The following is a 22,312-nucleotide window of genomic DNA, read 5'->3' as shown; positions in this document are numbered from 1 at the left end:
TTCAAACCCATAGGCTTGAATGGGGCACATGCCCGCGAGCACATGTGAAGCACACGTCCCATTGAAAATAACAGAGGTTGCCCCTTCATGAATATTCAAGACCATGGACCTCCAATCTGTGAGAAAGGAGGGGTGACTGTAATGTTACCTCTCAGTTTTCTCTTTTCCATTCTAAATATAAAGAACTCCCTAAGTCATTCTTCATAATACTTGGCTTCCATACCTTCAATCATCTTGGTTGCCCTTCTTTGAACATTTTCTATCTTTTCAACATCCTTCTTGACTGTGGTGCCCAGAACAGGACATAGTATTCTAGGTAAGATCTGACCAGAGCAGAATAGGGTGGCATTACTAGTTCCCTTGGTCTGATCATTACACTCCTGTTGATACTGCACTGGCTTTTTTGGCTGCTGTGTCACATTGTTGGTGTATGGCCTATATTCTTGATAGTTCTGCTTCTGTGTCACATTCTTCCAAGTAGCTTCCTACTGTGTTTGCAACATTTCATCCTGGTCATCACTGGTCAATGGAGTGGAAGTAGTGGGATCTCCCATTTCTTGCCCTTTAAGAGACCCCATAGCATTACCAAAAATATTGTATCAGAATTGTAATACCTGCTTTAGAATATGGTCTCCTTCTTTCTTTTTAAAAAACTCAGCTCTGTAAATTTGACTGTTAGGGTGTGTGCATGTTGTTGTTGTTGTTGTTGTTTTAAAAAGGGGGGGCATTTCTAATTGTTTTTAAATTTAGCTCATGTGTAAATCCAGCACTGTGCCAAAGAGTGTGCTAGATGCTGGTCCTGCCATCATGATAAAGCTAGACATTTTGAGTTCCCATTTCTGTGTATCTTCATTGAGTATAAAAGGGTTTTAAAGGTTGTAGTAAAGTTAGAGACATGCCAGATTAACATACAGATGTAGGAAGGGCACTGTTCAATCATATTAAGCCCTAGATCACTTTCACTATACCACAGTGAATATACCTAGTCTCATATAATTTAAGAATCAAAGCAGAATAAGCTGTAGTTAGTATTTGGATGAAAGACCAACAGTGAGTACCAAGGACTGAGAGGTACTTTTGGAAAAAGAATCTTGCCTGAACTCCTAGAAAGCTACCACCAGTCAGAGGTAACAATAATTGTGTGATGAACCACTGACTTGACTTAGTGTAACACAGTTTAAGTTTTCTATGCTGCTATGTACCTAAAAGTAGCTGCAACTACTAGATGGTTCTTGGGACCCCTCAAAGCAGGAGATGAAAAACAAAAGCTCTCCATTGTGTGGAATTCTTTAATTAAGAAACCAATGAACCACCATGGGGCAGGGAGTATGGTCCAAATCCAATCAGAAGGCATACGTCCAGGTGACTGGGAGCCGACACTACTTACAGGATATACAAAATAGATGTAGGAAGCAAGAGCCACAATTTCAAGGTCAGTTGTTGGGACACATTTATGACAAAATGTACAGCAGCATAAATGCTTGCTCATTGCTGGTATATTTCATCCTCAAAAGTCACACTGCTTTATTGATATTAATAGGGGACTGCTTTGCAACCCCTCCCCTTGAGGCAGAGAAGTATTAACACCCTTAATGATTGCCATTCATGAATGCCTGAGTTTACTACCATCTATCACAGACACAAGAGTTTTCCAAGCCATGCTGCAGACAGTTCCATTCTCACGCAAACCATATTTGGCTGGAGAATCAGTAACAGCTCTAAAGTGCATTCAAGTGAATAGTACGTTTACCCTGGGATGGTGTACCGCAATCTGTTTTTGTGTCATAAAAGAAATGCTTATTCCCATCCCTCAGGTTATTCTGGATTTACTGAGTATGCTTTTATCTCAAAGAAAGAAGAGTACTTCCGGTAGATTGCTTTTCCCACACCCCAAATCTGCAACATGCACAGCTAAGCAACCATCCGTCCATTATTTGTGAATGATACATGAATATAAGATTAAACGCTAGCAGATTTCCAGTGCTTTTCCTGCACCCATGATTCTCAAACAGAAATGGTCTCCATCTAGACCATATACTATGCACCATAGCCATGCCCACCAATATTTCTCCACATGAGGAACCCATTGACTCTTTATCATAAGCTGTCAATAGAGAAAAGCAAAGGCTTACTCCATTGAAGGCTTTGCCATCAAACTAATGAAAGCAAAGGCTTATAACACCCCAGAATTGTAACTATTGTTAGGGTGTATATACACTGTAGAAATAATGCAGTTGGACACCACTTTAACTGCCAATGCTCTATCCTTAAGACTACTGGGATTTGTAGTTTTATGAGGCACCAGCACTCTTTGATAGAAAAGATTAAAGAACTTGTAAAACTACAAATCTCAGGATTCCACTGGATGGACCTACAGCACTTAAAAGTGAATCCAAATTGCATTATTTCTACAGTGTAGATGCACTCTGAGACTTCACATAAAAAAAGTGATGCCTTACTCATGACTTTAGGACTATTGTTTTATGAACATGACACTTGTTTTTTGTTTTGTTTACAAAAAATACTTCAAAAAGAAAAGAAAAAGGCAGTCACAATGCTACAGGGGGCATCGCTTTTTGAATGCTTCTTCCAGGCTCAGAATCCAGACTTTTTGTGTTGGGTATGCAGCTTTGGGACATTTGTAGTAGGCTAGCTACGTACATTCTCCCTAGTTCTTATTTATGTATTTATGTATTTATGTATCTATTTATTTAATTTATATGTTGCCTTTCTACTGTAAAGGGACCCAAGGCAGCACACAGACAAAATAGTTTTTAAAACTTTATGATTATTTTTTAAAGCAATTAAAATAATCTTGCTAAAACCATATAAAATCAAATAAAACTGCTGCTAGTGAGGCCCTCAGATCTGTCTCCTTTCTCCCACTGATTCTCTGCTTCTCTTTTGCTTCTGTGCTTGCAGTTACTACTGGCTGCATCAAAAGTACTGTATTTGAGAACCCATGCTTTCAGCTATAGACACTGGCAATCTAGTTGGCTCTAGAGAGCCAACCAGAAAAAATTCCTGAGTCCCCAATGTGCAGCCAAAGAAGCCTCCTGCAGCAATGAGAATTGAGAATAAAAGACTAAGATGGAAGCCTGTCCTTTGTGATGCATGCTACATAACACATCCTGTTAGTTATGTATAATACTGGAGGAATGGATCCATTTAAAACCTGTTTCATACTTTTCTTTATAGGACCAAAAAAGGAAGAAGAAGGAAAAAAGACCAAAAGGATAAGCTTTATCCTATTTTTCAAGCAGCTTTTTTCTCCCCACCCGCAGGGGTCAACATTTTTGGCAAGAATTTTACCAATATACAGAAGAACTACCTTCAGCCAGTGCTGGAATGAAGCAAGTCTATCCTCAATACATTTACCTTTGGGGACTGAATCATAACAGCTCTTGATACTACGCCACCAAATTATACACATTTATCTGCTTACACATGAGCCAATTCTTAAAGTTCAGCTATATGACCTCTTAGATAAATGAATGCTACACAATGCATTTAGTAGATTTCAGATCCACTTTCTGAAATGGACAGCACTGTACACATTCTCAGATGTTTAAAATGTTGTGCTGTAGCACTTTTGCTCATAATGTACATACTGTACATCAGAGATGTATTGTTGTTGTTTTGGTCTCACTGTTGGTGGGTTTTTTTTCCAGGTCTGGGGCAGATCAATATTCTGCTCCAAGATACTCTTACCTCCTGTAAGTGGACTGAAGTTTTGAAAATCTGGTATTTTGTATGTTAAGCACTAAAGGAGGGTCCTACACCCTATTTAAACTAATTTGCTAGTGGATGATTCCTGGAAAATCAGTCCACTCTCTTTTGTAAGGAAATGGATAGGCCTGGAAAAGCAGGGGATATGAGGGCACAACAACAAATATACAGACCCCTCACCACACACAAAAAACCCAACAACAATAGGATTATTTTCTATCTTCATTTTGTTCTGGTGTCACTAAAATATAACTGTAATGTTAACAACATGAGGCACTGAGTGATACCACAGTAAGTAAGAAGCTTACAAGGAACAACTAAACTCACAATTTGGTGCACTCAAATATAGGTTTTATTGGTTTGCCCTCAGTTCAAATCTAGTACCATCTATAATAATAAAAATATAATAATTAGCGTTTGGAATAGTTACTCTTTGGTCTACTGCTTCCACAGTCCCCTGTCTTGGGGATGCTGAGAGTTGTAGCTCCACAAATTAATGTTGTTTTTTTAAAAGCTCTGAGGAGAAAGTGTGTCTAAGGGGCTGTACAGACTGCCCCAAAGGGGCAGGTCTGTGCCACCTCTTTTTGTGCTGGATTGAGGCAAAGGTATCCCACCGTGGCCCGGAAAAGAAGTGTCCCTGGGGCTTCATGCCCCCAGACATCCCGGTGCTAAAGAGCAGAAAGGGGCAGCCCCTTTCTCCTCTGCATTGTTGGCATGGCCATTTGGTTGCTGCGCCAACTGAAACAGAGCTCTTTTTTGTGCTGCTGGTAAGGTGTATTAAGCACCCTCCAGTGGCACGGTGACATGTCCTGTGCAATGTGCCATTTGGATGCATTGCACAGGACATCTCATGGATGCACGTCCTTTGTGGGCAGGGCAGAGCAATCATGGTGGCGCCCACACACGCTAGGGTTCAGGAACGTGTAGCTACTGTGTGCTCCTGAACCCTAGTATCAGTGGCAGTACACCACTTTGTGCCCATGTAGACTGGGCCAATGTTTCTAAATCCATCATAGTCCAAGATCGTAAAATCTACACACCTGAAGCTTGTCATGGATACTAAAGGATCCCCAGGGAAATGAATCTTGAGGTTATTTTGCATTTGAAATCCATCAGTTAATTGTAATAAATTAATGGTGCACTTACACTGTAGAAATAATGCAGTTTGGCACCACTTTAACTGCCACTGCTCTATCCTTCAGACTCCTGGGATTTGTAGTTCTGTGAGGCACCAGCACTCTTTGGCAGGAAAGGCTAAAAACTTTGTAAAAATACAAATCCCAGAATTCCTTAGGATGAAGCTACAGTACTAAAAGTGGTGCCAAACTGCATCATTTCTAGAGTGTAGATGCACCCTAAAGGCTTGTCTACCGGATTAAATCACTCATCATTCTATTTGAATAGAAGTCCTTCCAATTGTGATTTGGAGGAAGTTGGGCTTTTTGCAGGGGGTGGGGATAGCTGCAAAAATTCCTCAAACTCTACATAAAAAGGAATTGCAGGTTTTACTGAAGTATCCATGAGGATGAGCATTATTGAACATATGACTGCCCGCCCACTGGCATGGATTTGCAAGGCTGAGCATTTTTGGCAGATAGAGAGTGAAAAGATGTGAATTTGCACAGAAAAGTGAAGATAATTAAGTGTTGATGCAAATGTGTGAAAATCTGCAGCTGTTCACATGATACACAAGTGTAGACTAGCTGAGTTGTCTCTAGAAGGGCACTAGAAGGTAATAATAATAATAATAATTTGTTTTATTTATATACCGCTATTCCAAAGATCATAGCGGTGAACAGCAAGTAAGCTAATTAGCAAGTAAGCTAATTAGCCCCCAACAGTCTGGGTACTCATTTTAGCCACCTCGGAAGGATGCAAGCCTGAGTCGAGCTTGGGCCCTTTTGCTGGTCTTGAACTCGCAACCTTGTGGTCTTGAGTGAATGGCTGCAGTACAGGTATTTAACCACTGCGCCACCAGGGCTCCATGCAGAGCCACTGAATTCTTCACTTGGGCTGAAGAACTGGAGGGTGTGCTGGTAGGGGGAAAGAGTGAGCAGAAGAATGGAGTGAAAGAAAGAGATAGAGAAAGAAAAAGAGCAGGAAGAGACCTGGGGGAAACAGAGCATTGAGATGGATGGGGACTCAACGCTAGTATTTCTTAATTTAGAAAAATGTTAGTGCTTTGGTATTTCTGAACATTTTGACTGATAACTATTTGACAGGTTTTCAGTGTTTAATCAATTGATTGATCGAACCTTTTAATACAACACTGTAGGAAAAGATGTTCCCAATTAACCAGACAATAGATTTATACAGACCTAGCCATAAATTTTAACACATTACTTATAAAAATTGCAGTGATCTTTTCTTCAACTCTCTTGATTTTATTGTATGCCACCCTGAGATCTTCAGACAGAGAGTGCAACATAAATATTTAAATAAATAAATAAATCTTTAAAAAATAGGCTTCTTCCCACTTTATGCAAACTGAATCAACAAATGAACAAAATGATCAATTAATACCATATGATTGATGGATTGAAATATATTTAATTGGGTCTTAACTCTAGTGTTTGGAGACCTGAAATATATACAGCAGCTTCTCCCCAAGCTAGTGTCCTCAGATATGCAGGACAATAAATCCCAGCATGTCCAGACAGCAGGCCACTGGCCACATCATTGATGGGACATATATTTATACCCAAACACATCTCAAGGACATCCAGTTGGGGAAGGCCAATATAAGGACTTAATTCAGCCTCTTATCTTCTCGTGTTCATTATTGCCTTGACTCTTCAAGCAAGAGAGTATGTGAAATTAATAGTGCTTTGCTTTGCCCTGTTCCAAGTGCTGCTGCGATGGCATTTACGTGGGAAATTAGAGTGAACTCATTGCAAATGACTGAGTACCTTTTCTGAGATAGTCTTCAAGCCTCTTTGCTTTTGCTATGTCTTAAATTGATGAGCTCATAAATTTAAGTGTTCCTGGGACTAATATTTTGCTGCTGCAAACTCTGAGAATGTGCTGCTTCTTTTTTGGCATCACCTACAGTTTGTATCTGTAGGAAAAGATAATCTTCGTAGTGTTTGCATGTCATGTCTTATCAAAGCATTACCTACCAAAAAGCTGTAGTTTCAGGAAGCCAAATGGCACACCAGGCTCTGTGTGATGATAAAATGCAAATTTGCAGAACAAAAGCAAGGCTCCTTCAGGAGATGGAATTTTCAAATACAGAAAAATCTTACTAGCAAATTAACTCCACCCATCCTAGGCCTTGATGGCTGGAATATTTCTGTCCAACCCTTCAGCATCCTACCATGGACCCAGTTCCGATTGGATCTGCCACTCTGCATGCCTTCCATTTCCATTAGAAAAATTAAATGAAACCTCGTATGCAAAGGCAGAACAACATAGTGCATTCTGAACTTTAAAGTATTATCTAGCATGCTTCACTCTATTACCCAGATAGAGTCAAAACCTTGAATAGCTACCTTAAATCTTGGATTCACAGCAAAATTTACCAACCCACTGACATCAAACTCACCAACCACCACTGGTGGCAGTGAAATTACACACTACCCTAACTGTGTAGTTCTGCCTTTGCACACTGGGCTAAACTTAACTTTTCTCCTAATGGAAACATAGGCATGCAAGGTGGGGGAGCCAACCTAAATTATGACTGCAGTAGGTTTTAATATCTTTCAGCTCCCAAGAGCTTCCTTATTTATTTATATCAAAAGAAAACTAGAAAGTATTTCTCCAACTTCATGCATTTTTCACTTAGAATCTGCCATGATCTGCCAGTGATATAGTCACCTTGCAATATTTTGAGAACATGTGATCCTTGATTAGGTTCTGGCCTTCACTGCTACTTGTGCCATAATAAAGGGGCACAAAAGACCACAATGTGAGGCTAGTTCTTATTTTTCCTCACCTAGAAGTTCTGGTTCTAAAAACAAAATGATAGACAGAATATCTAATCTGCATGTCAAGAAGATAAGTGAAATTCCAAATATGGTATTTTGGTGAGGTAGGGAAAACCAGTATGCATCCATTCAGATGTGATATCTATGAAAATTATTGTTGTTGTTGTTGTTGTTGTTGTTGTTGTTGTTGTGTGCCTTCAAATCATTTCTGACTTACATCAACACTAAGGCAAACCTATCACAGGGTTGTCTTGGCAAGATTTGTTTAGAGGAGGGTTGCCATTGCCTTCCCCTGAGGCTGAGAGCATGTGACTTGCCCAAGGTCAGTTGGCTTCTTGGCTGAGCTGGGAACTGAACCCTGGTCTCTAGAGCCATAGTCCAACACTCAAGCCCTAAGCCACACTAGCTCTTTTTATGAAAACTAAATCAGTGTATAAATTAGACTATCTAATGCTAACTGTGAAAGAAGTGGAAAACTGAGAAGAATTAAGAAATTTAATTTTTTAAAAAGTTACTTTTTAAATTTAAATATTTGCTGTTACTCATTGTAATGTTGACTAATTAATTTATTATCATTGCTTATAATGTAGTAACCCATTCTGTTTCTCTTTGCATTTAGGACTGATAGTGGCATAAAACTTGGAAAATTACTGTCAAAATGCTTCTGAAATGTTTTAAAATGTTTTTTAAAGTCACTATAAAGTGTTGCTTGCTGCACCAATAAACATCATCTCATCTTTTAGGCTGCTTATTATTGCCCGCTTTACAAACAAAAAGTAACTTGTTACAGGTAATTTTGTTACTGTTGTGTGTTAATTTCAAGATTTGGAACTGGAATTCTGAACACTTTGTTCATTTGTTTTCTGCGAATACCTCTGCCTTGTGGGAGTACAGGTGTACAATAAACCTACTTTTTTGTCTTCATTACTTTCAGACATACTGTTTGCTGCTGAGAATGATCCAGGACTCTGAGACTGGACTAATCAAATTACTTTAAATTATTGTCACTATAAAGGAAAGTTTTTTTTCCAAGCCAGAGTGGTTGAAAAGCAAATGAAAGAAGGCAGAACAGCAGCCATGTGTTGAAGGAAATAGAAAGGAAAACTCTTGTTCAGCCTGTCACCTCAGTTTCCCTTCTGAGGTTGAGTGGCTATGCCACAGGCAGAAATAAAATACAGCATGTCTCACCACTTCTCTAGACAAACATGTTCCTTCTATTCCAACCACCTTTATCTACAAAGTTACAGGCTGCTGGAATCCAGATTTTACCATTGTGACATATACACTTGCAACTCTAATCTCTTGTAGAATCACAGCTTGTTCTCTGTTGACCCAAACAGTAGCACCAGGTCTAATAGTTTAAAGTTAAAGTTGTAAGGGGCCCCATGGGCCACTGAGTCCAGCCTTGCTCAATGCAGGATCTCCAGCTAAAGCATTTACAGCATATAGCTGCAAGACATATGGAAGAGGAAAACCCACCACCTCTCTAGGCAATTGATTCCACTGCCAAACTGCTTTCTCTGTCAAGAAGTTCCTTCTAATGTTCAGTCAAAACCTACTCTCGTGTAACTTTAAACTATTAGACCTGTTGCTACCGTCTGGGACAACCGAGAACAAGCATGCATCCTCTTCTCTGTGATAGCCCTTGAGGTATTTAAAGAGTGTCATCATGTTACTCCTCTCTTCAGCAAGCTGAATACCCCAGCTCCTTCAAACCCTCATCATATGTTTTGTACTCCATATCTCATTTCATCCTTGTTGTCCTTCTCTGAACCCTCTCAAACTTGTCAATATTCTTTTTAAATTGAGGTGCCCAGAACTGAATGTACTCAGGATGAGACCTGATCAGCATAGAATATAGTGGGACTATAACTTCCCTTGACTTTGAAATTACAGTGCTGTTAATGCAAACTGAATAGTATTTGCCTTCTTTGCTGCAGCATTACATTGCTGTGTCATGTTTGATTTATGTTCAACAATAATGTCAAGGTGAACCCCCCTTTTGTTGTTGTTGTTGTTGTTGTTTGCTTTCCTTATACTGTTTCTGGAATTCTGGAAGCCTGGGCTCTTCCTTGGTGATTTGTCCTTCCTTATATTCTATATAGAAGCTCTTTTTTATTTTCACTTCCTCCTCAAGTTCATTGCAAAGCCATTTATATTAGGCTCTGTGAAGGGCTGTGCTTGAACACAGCCTGGGAAAGTACAACTAATACAGGAATCCATAATCCATCTGAATGGGTTGTTGATTATCACCCAGTTTATGCTTACTAGCACTGAGCTCACTCAAGGAGATGCTGGTTATTACCTTTAATCCAATATGCAAAATGAGGTCCATCTGCTCCTCCGTTATCTCTTTGTGTTTTCAAATCCAGCCTTGCTCAGCATCCCTTTTTCAGTTATAACCAGCCTCCACAGACATAGGACAAGGCACCCCATGACATAGAACTTCCTTCCTTAAAACATATGAAAGCCCTCTGCTTTCATATGTTTCACCAGGATAACAATATATTTTTTATTAGCAAGCACTTTTACTTCATTGAAAACAACATCGTATTGCAAATTTAAAATCTTGCAGCAGCTGATACATTACTTGTGCTGCTTTTACACTTGTACAATTTAAATATTTTTGTGTGTGTTCTTTTACTTCTGCTTTGATGGGTCTATTCTGTTAAATCAATTTAATCCTGATTATTTATATTAACAATTGCAACCATTGCACTCATAGCAACCTCCTCTTCTGTGGGATTTCAGGGACAAAAGCTGAGACCAAGAGAGCAGTACTACTGACGTCACACAGGACATCCCTTCACAAAGGGTGTGTGCATTTGTTTGCATTTTTGTGACAAAGTGGATTTACAGTACTGTCTGCTAAACAACAACAACAACAACAACAACAACAACAATAACGATTTTATTTATAGCCCACCCAATCAGGAAGATTCAGGGCAGGTTACAATAATAAAAAATAGATTACAAATAAAATCAAATCCATAGTTAATCCCTTCCCCACCCACCCCCAAACCAGTCCTAAAAACAAAAACAACATAAAATAAATTACATTATAAAAATATTATGACTATAAAGTTGGCTAAAAAACTAGGGGAAAATTGGGTGGAAGGAGAGTGTATAGATAGTAATCATGATCGGGGAGGGGAGGCTAAGTCGGATATGCCTGCCGGACTGGATTTCACTAAGACAGCTATGAATGCATAATCTGGTTCATATTCACAGTCCCTATGTGTTCACTAATTTAGGGAAGATGTATGGACCATGAAAGTTCCCCAGCCATCACTATGCAGCAGCCACTGTAAGCAACCATGATCTCTTCCCCCTGTTGATTGGGAAGCCACTGACTGACATTTTTTCCATCACCTCTCCTGTGAGCAATATCTGGTATAAAGAGGAATTGTAATGGGGACCATTTTTCTGGCGGTTGCATCAGAGAATGTTCACAGGAGGGGATGGAAACATTAGTCAGCTGCTTCCTAATAGGCCAGGAAGAGACCCCTATTGCTTGCAGCAGATCCTGCTTGGTAAATGACGATTAGAAGTGAGGTCAGACTGGGAGAGAGTATTAGCTCACCTACTTAGCTAAGGAAGGATACAGACCTCCCAAAAAGGGTGGTCTCCCGCCACCCTGGTTTGCTCCGCGAGGGAGCCACAGCGCACAAACCGTGCAGCTCCGTAATGGAGCAAAAAGAACCCGCAAAAAGCAGGTTCTTCTTGTGATGCCTTTGTGAATCCACAAGGTGCCAATGGAGCACTTGTAGCAACACAAAGGTGCCAGGATGTGCAGACGCTACGTGTCCTTCATGTCAAAATGGCGGCGCCCATATGTACAGGGCGCTGCCATTTTGACGCCCTTGTCACGTGTGGGGGCAAGTTGCGTCTGGAAGCGCTGCCCCTCGCATGTAACGATGGCGCCCCATAGGGCCCGTCTGTACAGCACCTAAGTTAGCCAAGGCCCGATACACATGGGCAGAAAATGGCATACCACCGCCAATTCTGGGGTTCTGGACCACGCGGCAACCGCCCAGTCTGGAAACTTAGAATGTGTGGATGCCATCATCATGGCGGCCTCCTGTCCACATGGGGTCTGCCATGATGACATGCACGATGCACAGTGTCCACACGCCTGCGAAGCACAGCGTCCACATATCCATGACGTGAAGAGACATCATAAGGGCTGCAACGCAACTGCTTCTTCCTGGCAGTGGATCATTGGCCCGGCCACTACATGGACCCACCAACAATCCTGAGGAGAAAGAGGCCTCCCCTTTCTCCTCTGTAGGGCCAGGGTGTTTGGGGGCATGAAGCCCCAAGTACACCCCTTTTCCGGACCATTCTCCGTGGCCTGGAAAATGCTGGATTGGGGCCGCAGGGCTGCCGGTGAGGTTGCCATGGCCCCAAACAAAAAAGGGCGGGTACAGGCCGGTCCTTTGGGGCAGTCTGTACTGGGCCAATTTGATATAATCCTGTAGAAATACACAAATTTCATGTGTCCAAAAGACCAGATATATATTAATTTCCTAAATTCTGTCATCTGAAAATTATTAAGCTAGTTAAACTGGTACTGAAAGCGTTCATTTGTTTCACTAATTAATTTAACAGAACAGTTCATTTTGGGTAACGGATATTACCAGAGATATTGGAGATCTTCATCATCATATTTATGTATGCACTACTTTCCCCCCAAAACTGGGACTCAAGGCAGCAGCAACATTGACAGAAAAACATCTGAATTCCAACTGTGTGGGAAAAAGATTTTTACTTTGCTTATTCTATAATAGATGTAGAATGATGAACACAAGACAACAGATATTACCTCTCCTAATATAGTGTCTTTATAAGTGTTCTAGGGAGCTCACCCACAGCTTTCATAATGTTTAAGGCCATTACAATTATTAGTTCATTAATTATAATCTAAAGATCATCTCCTCCTTTTTAAAATTAAAAATACCTCTCCAGAAAGTAGCACATGCATGGACATATATTGACTTAATTTTAAATCCAACATGATGTCATCAGAAGTATCAGGATTTTAGCCCTCCTCCATGGTATCCAAAGAAAAAGCTCTGTAAATAGCTGAAGGATGGCAATACTAAAGAAGAAGATGAATGCTAGATATAAATATATATTTTTTCCTGCAATGAAAAACATGATCTAGTCTAGTGTTACCAGCTCAGGGGGGCAATAATGGAAGCTAAATCTCAGTTGTCATTATAGCTTTTTAGAGGGTCAGACTAAATATTAAGGGGAATGTGATGCCTGCAATTATCATGTTTTCTTTCTTATAACGGAGTTTCCTCAGATATATGTGCTTCAGTAGTCAGATTTGCACATTGATGAAGTTTGCCTTTTGAGGACCAGTCACAAGTGTGGAGGAGGGCAGGAGAAAGAAAGACTTTCAGGGCTGGGTTGCAGCACCATGTCTGTAATAAACAATGCAATAAAACAACCTTGGACATAATGGGGTTGTACTCTAAGTACTGTAGCTGTACAGTATATACAATATGTGAGGTAAACAACTGCTACCACTTACTGAGCATATGTGGAAAGCAAAACAGAAAGAAAAAGGAAAACAGATTAGCCTCCTTCACCATCTACCTTGGTATATTGAAAAAGTATAGATCTATCCATTTTGCCACCAGAGAAGGCTGTTGAAAAAAATCATCTCTGGATAAATTTTGGAAGACATTTTCAAGTGGTCTCTAGAAGATTCAAAATGTTTTTGTTTACTTATCTCAAAATATTATAAAGTATTAAAGCAAAGAGATCTGGAATCTGAAGGTGTAAAGCAATGTATGGTAAAATGGGCCCAAGATGTGGGAGAAGCGATTGAAATGGATCTATGGGGAAAATCATGGTGTGATACAAATTCCTTTACCCTTTGTCAAAACTATAAAGAAAATTATATTAAAATTCAACATCATTGGTATCTTTCTCCAAATAGATTAAATAGAATGTATAAGGTGGGGAGTGGTAACTGCTGGAAATGCAGTAAACATAAAGGCACCTTCTACCATCTTTGGTGGGAATGTGAAGAAACAAAAAATATTGGAAAAAATACATATTTCAATGTCAAAAATTCTACAGACTACACTGCCATTTAGCCCTTTATTGTTCCTTTTAAACATGACTGGTATACTAGAAAGAAAATTAGAAATAAAATATAGACGAATGATATTATATATGGTAACAATAGCTAGAATTACTTTTGCCAGACATTGGAGACAGCAAATAATTCCAACAGTTCAGGAATGGTTAGATAGATTAGAGGAGGCAATGGAAATGGACATACAAACAGTATTAATGAGTGATTTAAAGTTGGAAGAGAGAGAGAAAGAATGGGAATGTTTGAAAAGATATAAAGAACTCAATGGAGATTTAAAAGTATAAAGAGCTTTTCTTTTAAGTTACAAATTATGGAATCTAAGTATGTACTGTATAATAGAATATAGGATAATACAAAACTTTGTGAAAGCCTATGTAACGGGTAACTGCTAAATTTCAACATAATGTTTTTTCTTTTAGTTATGTTGTAGTTTTTGTTGTATTGTTTTTAAATATTTTTATATATGTGATGTATGTATTTTGTACTTTGATGTATCCAATGTTTTATTGTTCTGTTTAATAAAATAAAATAAATTAAAAAAACAAAAACAAAATGTTTTTGTTTACTTACAAATGCTTACCTGACCTGGTTGTTTCATTTAACATGGACATATCAGTAGTTTTGAATAAAATGTTTGCTGATATGTGTTGAACTGTTCTTTTTTGTGGTTTTTTCTATGTTATTTCTATCTCTAGTACCAACGTTTCTATTGAAGTAAAGCCCAGGAATGCATCTACATCATTAGCTGAGGAATATGTGCGAGTGCTAAACACAATCTACATTACCTTAAGTCAATGAAGAAAAAAGCAGTCCTTGTTTCCAACCAATGATTTGCAGATACTTTGTATATGGCTGTATTTAGCGATTTCTACTTATGCCAGAAAGCTGACATCTTGGATAAAAGATATGGGCTGGTAATCAGAGGGCACCTTCAAACTGCTTCCCAGGTATCCAGTACAATACTATACGTATATGTTTCCTAAGAAGCAAGTTCCACTATTTCGGTTGAGCTTATTTTCACATAACACTGTACACTGGATTGCAGTCTTTCTCTGCAAATATGTACACACTGATGTGAACATGCTTCTTTATTTTGCCTAGAATCACTGGATCAGATGAAAATGCAATTCAAGGGCAGCTAGGGAACAGCCTGTATTGCAAAAAATAAAAGACCATGAAGATGTATTGACTATTCATGGGAATATAGCATCTTGCAGTACAGGTGACTGTTGGTAAGTGGTGCTGTACAAATAGGGGCTAGCCCCTTGAAATTATATATTGCAGCACTAAAAGAGCCTTGATTTTAGAAGCTTCCTGCACACCTAGCCTGATGTTGAAGTGTCAGGCACAGAATAAGTAGTTCTGAAAATAATTTTCCCCCTCCTGGAACATACCTACAATGAAGGACAAATCCATGGTGCATTTAACTTTATTCCAATCACTTCTTCTTCTTTGCACATTACTTTCAGAGGGAAATGCTTTGCAGCAGAGATTAAAGGGATGCTGCTTAACTTTCTCAGATAGCTAATTTTCTCTGAAACTCAGCCAAGTTGCCTTTATCCCTGCCAGCATGGTTCCAAACTCATGTTTATCTTATAATAAGATGGCACCCCCAACAAAAAATTGTAATAGTGAAAATATCTCATTAACACTATTGGTGTACATTTCATCTCACTGTCTGCTACCTTTTTTCATCTCCTTTCATGAACACACCCAAATGAACACAACAGTAGCCCAACAGCTCTTTTCCCTTCAAAAGAAGAGAGCAAATGCAGACATGTATTTTACACCCCACAGCAGAGCTCAGAAGCAATCTGAAGATTCAGCAAGCAATGAAAGGGCTAGCACATTCTGTTTGTCACTATTTTCCTTCTCATATTTTATATGTGAAGCAACTGTCCAATTAAAGTTAAATGTATCTGGCAATGATTACAGAGTTTCCATGCAATATCCTTATAGTTTGTCCGTTGATTCTCATATAAGAGCTTTGTATAAAAGGTATACTCATCACTACCCTGTGAGAAATCAACTGCATGCATAACTGAAGTCCATTCAGTTGGCATTTGCAGAGGTCAGGCATAGTTTTGCCATAAGACTACAATACACCTTTCCAGCCAAAATAGTATAGCCTTCCACATCAATGCTCAGAATTAACAAATTCCAGTTAGTTACATGTAGCTCATTGCTTTTCTGCAATAAGGACATAACAAAAAACAAAACAAAACAAAAAAACAAAGGGGAACAATGGGATAGTTTTTGATGTGACTGCTTTCTAATTCATTTTTGGTTATATTTAAATGTGATTTTAAGCAGCATATTAGACAGACTTTTCCAGGTGTTATACTACAAGATGAGTATCTCTTATCCAAAATGCTTGGTACCAAATGTGTTTCAGATTTTGTATTTTTAAAGATCTTTCATAGAATCATAGAAGCATAAAATTGGAAGAGACCTCAAGGGCCATCCAGTCCAGCCCCCTGCCATACAGGAAATAATCAAAGCATCCCTGACAGATGGCCATCCAGCCTCTGCTTAAAGACCCCCAAGGAGAGAGATTCCACTACACTCCAAGGGAGTGTGTTCCGGTGTCAAACAGCCTTTACTGTCAGGAATTACTCCTAATGTTGAGGTGGAATCTCTTTTCCTGGAGCTTGCATCCATTGTTCTGGGTCCTGTTCTTGAATAGTTTGAGAATCTCTCATCCAAAATGCTTGCGGCCAGCAGTGTTTTGGATTTTGGGTTTTTTCAGAGCTTTGAATATTTGCATATGAGATAATGAGATATCTTGGAGATGGGATGAGATGTCTAAACATGAAATTTGTTTATGTTTCTTACACCCATAGCCTGAATAATTTTATACAATATTGTAAATAATTTTGTGCATGAAACAAAGTTTGTGTACACTAAACCATCAGAAATCAAAGCCACTTATGAATCAAATTTTGCATTTTGGAGGATTTTGGACTTTTGGACTTTTGGATAATGGATACTCAAACCTGTATTCTCTTTCGAAGCCTAAGGGTTGTTTTTTTTTAATCATAAAGTAATGAAAAAGTGAAAAGCAGTATAATGAGTAACATAAAGAGTAGCCTTTTAAAAGAAATAATAATGTTTAACAGCAAGAAATTATAGGAAGTTATAACAAGTTTTATAATTGATAGGTTTTCAAAAGTAACTCCCCAAACTCTCTTCTGGATTACTTTTCTTCAGTTTTCCTTGTGATAGCTTTGCTGTTATTAAATTGGTAATGGATCAGGAGGCCAGCATAGTGCTGAATGCAATCCCAGCATTGTACTTAGCATATTATAAGAAGGATGAAGCTAGGTACTAATACACATTACTTTCCTACTTTTTTTTTACCATGTTCAGTCACTATTCTGTTAGAGTTCAATCTATTACAGATATTTGTAATAATATCTCACAAAAATGGCCAATGACTTGTGCCCTGGTGGCACAGTGGTTAAATGCCACTCACTCAGCACTGTGTAAATTTACAGTGCTTCCTAAATAAAGATTAATAATAATAATAATAATAATAATAATAATAATAACACTCAAAACCATAAGGTTGTGAGTTCCATACAAGTAAAAGGGCTCAAGCTCAACTCAGGCTTGCATCCTTCCAAAGTTGCTAAAATGAGTACCCAGATTGTTGGGGGCAATTAGCTTATAGTTGTTAACTGCTTAGACACTGATAGTTCAGTCTGAAGCGGTATATAAATGAAGCTATTTATTTGCTTATGTTGCTCAAAGAAAGGCCTGTTTAATATATGTCTTAAACTGAAGAAGCCTTGAGGAATTCCCACAGAGGTTATTTTAGTTTTAAAACTTTAAAGTGATGGCTCTCACAACAAATTCCCATCTGCACCCCAAGCCCTGCTCTAGCTCCTGAGTGTCAGGCATCCCTCATTCCCATTTCTTTCTTTCTTTTCTGTTGCTTGTTGCTGCTGGATGAAGTCCTGAGGAATTAGGCTGCTCTGCTCTTGTTACTATTCACTCACATTTTGTGTGCCCACCCTCCAGAAATGACTGTGCTTTTTGAACAATCTCCCAATGTCCTAGGAAGAAAGGCAGCAGTGCCAATACTGTCCACTTGCTCTCTGCCCTCCAACAAAGACTTCTGAAGAACTCATCCAATGTACCCTCAGTGGAAGCTACATGAAAGCTCTGCTTTGAAAAACTGTCTCATCACTAAATGAGTTTTAAAGGAGTGGGATGCCTTTTTAATTAAATTCAAAAAAGTTTCAGAATTTAGCAAGGGTGTTGCCAGGGGGTTCAGGAAAAATACGCTTTCAATTATGGATGGTGTTTTAATGAGCATTCACTTTCATAATGAGGTACTTATGCTGCAGGCAGAGGACAATGCCTCTCTCATATAGTTCTTCCATAGGTTTACTAAAAGAGCATGGGCATGTAGGCATATCAGTATGTCTTTTCCCCACAGATATTTCCACCCATTTTTGCTGTGATGATGCAGCAGTAGGACAGCTAACAATCATATCAAGATACTTGGGTAAGTATAGATACTCACCAGCAATTTGAGGTCTTGGTGCCTGAAATCACAACTTGAGCTGTAAGTAAACAGAAAAGGATTAGAATAACATTTGTTTCAGCTTCAAGATAGGCAGTTAAGAATTTTGTGGTGAGCACAAAGATCAACAAATACATTTTTTTTTAAAAAAATGTAGGTACAAACATTGATTCACAACAGTATGCTGTACATTCTAAAATGATATATGTGTTACACTGGAAATAGATGCAGCATCTACACTGCAGAATTAATGCAGTTTGACACTGCTCTAACTGCCATGGCTCAATGCAATGGAATTCTGGGATTTGTAGTTTTGTGATATGTTTATCCTTCTCTGTCAGAGAGCTCTGATGCTAAAACAAACTACAAATCCCTGATTTCCATAGGATGGAGCCATGACAGTTAAATCAGTATCAAACCGCATTAATTCTGCAGCGTGACAGCAGCCAGACTTTATCTCTGATCCATCTAGATCAGAGCAATTGGTAAATAATATTGGCAGCATATGCAGACATAGGACACAGTCTTTCCAATATGGCAATATCATCCACAGACAAATTCTGTGATTCAATCATACTTGAAAAAAAGAGAAAACCTCTGGATCAATACTTAATTTAGAGGACAATGATCCAGTACGATTCTCTGAGTTCTGTACTCAGATCCTGTAAATTCTATAACTGCACTGGATGCTGTTTATCAATCCTATTCCAACTGACATCACCAAGGAAAGTAAAAGCCAAAATATCTCATATTTTATTCACACAAATTCCTATTTTCAATCATTTTACCAAATGTGTTTTGTTGGACCCCAGCTCTACATGAAAGTAGTGCTGTTCAGTTGCTTTATTCAGCTATTACACAGTGACACACACCCATAGTTTTTTTTTTTCTTAGCTAGTGCTACTCAAAATGGTTATCCATGGCTGCTGCCTGTTTACAAGCCTTCAGCTGTCAGTCAACAGTGAGTTTCTGAGAAAGATACAGATGGAGTCCATGGACACAAAAGAGAAAAATGCAGGTTACTCACATGAGAGAAGCAGTGGTCTAAGCTTTACTGTTACTGAAATGCATTGGCATACAGCTAGGCTACAAATTATATACCCTCTAAACCATATGTAAGAATTTGAATGTCCTTATTTGTATTTTTATTAAGAATTTTAAGAATACATCAAAACTACAGAAAGAAAGTTAAGGAAAAAAAGGAATACAAGAGGAAAATGCAACCAAAAAAAAAAAAAAGAAAGAAAAAGAAAAAAGAAGAAAAAAATTACTTCTGATATTCTTTTTGTTGATTTTATATACACATGGTTATCCATATTTCCCTCTCTAAAATTACAACATATTCCCTTCTTTCAATAGCTTATTCTTTCTAATCATAAAAATGAAAATTACCCAGTCATCTTCTTTCTTTCTTTGTGCAAAAAGTCTATAACTTGCCTCCTAGCTGGATATTTTGCCGCTTAAGCGTTTCCTGCTGCAGAGGTTTGAGCAGAGGCATCAGCCTACCATGAGTCCTCACCCAGAAGTCAAGAAATGTGAGAAAGTCTGTGTATAAAGATAATATCTTTTACTGTGTGTAGGTTCTTCTTGGTGTGTACATATAGCAAGAAATGTACATATATACCCTGTATTATAGGAATAACAATACTTGTGCTTAGGAGAACAATCCATCTTTTTTAAATAAAATAAAATAAAATAAAACATTATATGCTGAAAGACAAGGCTCTCAGCTTGTTCCATGAGACTTTCTTAGTTTTACATTTTCCTTTCCTCACACCATGAATGCTCATGTGCTTTCGCCTTTCCTTTCCCTCAAATGAATTAGTTGTTTTGTTGTTCAGACTGAGGTTTTCTGATTGCTTCCCCACAGTTCCCTCTGAATTACATACTGATGGTTTGGCTACTGTCTTGATAAATAACCACATTTCTGCAGCATTTTTCTGATTGGTGTGGAATCTCAGAGAAATGGCATTGCAGTCAAAGCTTTAGGAATGTTTATATTCCCATCCTGGGGGATATATCTCCTCCCACACTTCCCCAAACACAGAAAAAAAAATCTCCTCCTAATATTTCTGGGTTTTGAACCAAATGTATCTACACTATATCCTTACTCAAAGAGGTGGCATGACTCTGGCAGAGAGGTAGCATTAATGTGCGACAGGGAGTCTATGCTCATTTTTAATGGCAGTCCTTGGTTTTCCCTGTAGTGACTCCGAGGTAACAGCACCTATCTGATCTTGGAAGCTAAGCAAGGTCAGACCAGGTTAGTACGTGGATGGGAGACTACCAACTAACACCAGGTGCTGTAGAGAAAGGAACTGGCAAAGCCACTTCTGAAGCTTCCTTGCCTAAGAAAACCCATTGAAATTCATGGGGTTGCCACACAACACACACAAAAACTCCACAGCTTGTACAGGAGCTATCCAGATGCTGGAGCTATGTTACAAATAGGATTCAATCCCTGGTTAACTCTCATCCAAACCAAGGGTGAATTCCCCATCTCACAGAAACAGTCACCAGACCCATCTGCTTTTGCACTGGCACTTCTTTTGTTTCCTCTGCTATGCAAATATACAAGGAATCAGGATGAATACTTCTCAGGACCTCTGTGACATGTAAAAACAGTACAAAGATTTGTGGCACTGTAAAGATCTACACATTTATTAAGACTGCCAGAAGCATCTATGTATTGCCATCCACTTCATCAGATGCATTTAGTATTACAGGTATAATCACATGATTAGGAGGGGAGCCTGCAAGCTGTGAAATCAGTGGGAAACTAAATGCAGAAAACAGAACAGTGGCATTTGCTTTATTGTTGTTAGCCATGGCAAGTTACACAAACAACTCAGGATATAACACCTGCACAGTGGCAGTGGCAATTTCACACATTGAGTGTGAACTTCACCCCAATAAAATTTAAACTTTTAATGAATTGCCACTAAGTTGTCACATGTTATAATCTCCCTTTCATGTTTCTTTGCGCAAAGATGACTGCAAATATGAACTGTTTTTAGTCCACAAAAATTTGATTGACAATAATCTTGTTAGACTTCAAGGTTTCACTGTTTGTTGTTGTTGTTTTAAACTCACCAATAAATACATCAAAAACCTCAGTCAGCAAACAGATCCATGTTTTAAATGCCACCCAGGAGACCAGGCTTGGATCTGATATCGAGAAACCATTAAAACTCTAGAACACCACCTGATCATAGCAATATAGCAATTAATTTAGGGGCAGGCTGGTCATGTAACAGATCTGTAACACTCTTAACTCACAAAGAGGCAGCCTTGATTCTATCAAATAAATGTGCTACACCCACTGCACAGGCCTAAGGTCTCTAAGAGAATTGCTGTACAAGTATAGTAATTGGACTCCACTGATTTGATGTCCAACTATGTAGCTGTAACAAGGATGCACACTATCTACACCTGTGGTTCTTTCCCATTATAAGTCCCAATGGTGGTCTCTTTCTTGAGAAGAAAACACCAGGCCACATTTCCAGTGTATGCAAACTGGCAAACAGAATTTTGCAGAACTGTGCAAAGCTTTTGAAAGATGGGTTATTGCCCTCTCCAACTGGAAAACAGGCTGAAGATTTGGCTGGAAAAGAACACATTGTACTGTACCAAAATAAAATCCAGGGTGTTTTCAGCGGCCTGAAGGAAAAAAGCAAAGCTGCTGACTCAGGTTTGTTTCCAGGTCAATCAAAGGCAACCTGATATTATAACTGCGGTAAGCAATCTGGGTCAGATATGGGTGTGGGGGGATGAATCAATACAATAATGTGAAGAGAGTATATGTGTGCTGTTCGGATGCTTTAATTAGCTGATTTCAGGCTAACAGGATACAATTGGAAGCAGAAAATATGTAACTTTAGTGAGGTAATTGATAACAATGTCCCAAGCATTTTCCCACCTGAATAGTAGAAAATCTGTCCAACATCTCTCTCCATTTTTAGCAGTAGTGATAATAACACAACAACAACAGCCTCAACACTGATTGCTCAA

General features: G+C 38.8%; 1 protein-coding gene across 3 annotated transcripts in view; it reads right to left on the bottom strand.

The window, feature by feature from the left end:
- SYT2 (synaptotagmin 2) overlaps positions 1 to 22,312 on the bottom strand; it is a 200,348-nt gene that overhangs the window by 93,210 nt on the left and 84,826 nt on the right. For all 3 annotated transcript variants that reach the window (XR_016280403.1, XM_089514301.1, XM_089514304.1), the window contains exon 2: positions 18,302 to 18,341. The gene's annotated coding sequence lies outside the window, so the exon portion shown is untranslated. The remainder of the gene's footprint in view (positions 1 to 18,301; positions 18,342 to 22,312) is intronic.

The sequence above is a fragment of the Sceloporus occidentalis genome, unplaced genomic scaffold, assembly GCF_023333645.1.
Source record: "Sceloporus occidentalis isolate IW3139 unplaced genomic scaffold, rSceOcc1.0.p SCAF_3, whole genome shotgun sequence".
NCBI classification, from domain to species: domain Eukaryota; kingdom Metazoa; phylum Chordata; class Lepidosauria; order Squamata; family Phrynosomatidae; genus Sceloporus; species Sceloporus occidentalis.
Note: the sequence above shows the minus strand (reverse complement) of the source record. Positions and strands in the feature narration are given on the sequence as shown.